Source organism: Protopterus annectens, chromosome 10.part0, assembly GCF_019279795.1.
Source record: "Protopterus annectens isolate FY-2018-M chromosome 10.part0, PAN1.0, whole genome shotgun sequence".
Taxonomy (NCBI): domain Eukaryota; kingdom Metazoa; phylum Chordata; order Ceratodontiformes; family Protopteridae; genus Protopterus; species Protopterus annectens.
Genome location: NC_056744.1, coordinates 212833043 through 212835071, shown reverse-complemented (window position 1 = coordinate 212835071; position 2029 = coordinate 212833043). Strand labels below are relative to the sequence as shown.

General features: G+C 35.4%; 1 long non-coding RNA gene across 1 annotated transcript in view; it reads left to right on the top strand.

Annotated features, from left to right (window-relative positions):
* Positions 1–1308, top strand: part of LOC122813032 — a 1935-nt gene extending 627 nt beyond the window's left edge. Inside the window, exon 2 of the long non-coding RNA XR_006366625.1 lies at positions 1–1308. This exon is cut by the window's left edge and continues 92 nt beyond it. This is a non-coding gene — a long non-coding RNA (uncharacterized LOC122813032).
* The last annotated feature ends 721 nt before the right edge of the window (positions 1309–2029 follow it).

The window sequence follows — 2029 nt, the reverse complement described above, 5'->3', positions numbered from 1 at the left end:
AGACAAGACAGAGAATATTAAATGCTATAAGAACTGCAACAGGCCTTTAGTTCACAGAGTGAAAGACTCAGAGCAGAGCTTGTGATATACATGTTTGGCAAATAACAACACAGATAAGAAATGATTTCTGCTAGGAGCATCTGAGCAAAAAGAAAAATTCATAGAACAGTGTTCAAAATATAAAAAGAAACAAAACAATTGTCACAAGTTCATAACATCTCCAGGAACAATGGAGAATGAGGTCAGACCAGGAATGTTGAGAGAATATAACCACATGAATGACACAGACAGCAAAGCAAATCTAGTAATGGACCAGAACATTAAAGTTAACAATCTGACAAGCTGTGTTAGTGAAAGAACTGAAGGAAAATGTCCAAAAGAGGAAGAGAAGATTCTGGTCAGAAGGCAGATGGCAGAGCGTGGTCGAGAAAGAGAAAGAGATAACTCAGCAGAGGATAGACAGCGTAAGGACCGCGTCCAAGAGAGAAAGAGGGAAGAAAGGTTTGGAGACAGACGCTGGATTGGATCTGAAAGACAGCTAGAAGAACAGGACTATAAGAACTTGTCAAGTTCAATAAGTCAAAGCAGAGAAGCAGGAAGCAGAATGTGACCATCACTATACTGATATGTAGTTATTTTCCAGGATGCAATGGTTTATTGCTTGTTAAGCTTGCCTATGAAGCTTGTAAGATTAATTTGTTTTCGTGCAACTCTGTTGCTCCTTGTCCCTTTCCAGCAGGAAAAACTGTTTTTCATCTGTCTCATGCATGTGTAAATCTCATGGTTAGTGTCTATTACTTTGTCTGCTGTCCTGTCTGTTAAGAAATGCTTCCTTACATTTCCTCTGAATTGCCCCACTGCCATCTTTCACTTTCTAGTATGGAAGCATCTTTATATATACAGATAAAGCACTTATAACATATGCTCTTTCATGGAAAGAATTGTGCATCACATGCCATTTCCATTCTGTCCTCTCCTCAGGGAATTACATTTCTTTCCTTTAGCCAATATGTTCTCATGATTTGTGATGCGATCCCAAGTTAATAAATTAGGAAACAAAGAAATGAGAAAGTATAGCCAGTTAACAAGCTTCCACATGTGAGAAACATTCAGTTACAAAGACATTAAGCTTTGCATGAATTCATTCTCTAGTGTAACTACTGTTATTATGAAAGGTGTGTCATGACTGTAATATAAAAAATAGAAGAGCAAAGATACTTGATCTACCCTTTAAAACAAAACATGTTGTGTTACTTTACCAGTCTGTACACCTTACGTCACCATAAAATTAAATTTAAAATTGCCTTATTTCTCTACTACTTGTTTGTTAAACGACCTCTAAAAGGAAAACAAAAGTTTTCATACTAAAGCAACGGTCTGAAACAGCTTCACTTTTATCCTGCTTTTGCTGTGTAAATGTTTTAAATTACAATTTTTGGTCATGGTATGATACTTTTAGTTTATTGGCTATTCACTAACAAGTCATAGCTGGACAATAAGACTGCATTTTCAACACACATTAAACAAAACAGGTTAAAACACCATTTGCATACTTGCACAGTTTAACTTTGTATAGGCAGTATCTACTGAAATTATATGTATGTTCAGAATATTTCCACTGTGATACATTACTGCATGTGAAAGTAATTAACTTTCCCATATATATGCTGCTTGGTGTTTTGTCTTATCTGTAATGTTTGCAAAGTATTTGCTACAGATACAGTACAAGTAAAGATTACAACAATGAATTTATCAAAACTGAGTAACATAAATTACACCAGATGTTAGACGTATAAAGTGAGATTACAGTTTGCTGATATTAAAGTAGCTCTGGGGTGCATGTTTATTAGCTGACAATGGGCACTGTGTATATTGAAATTGCCTCTTATTCTTAGGTGTGAGACAGACTGTTAATTGAAACTGTGGAGTATATAAGTATTATTACAATAATACGCCAAAATGTAAAGAAGGTGTGTATTGCAGAAGATACAGTTGCTAAAATGTAACATTTGTATTGGGGGGGGACAAT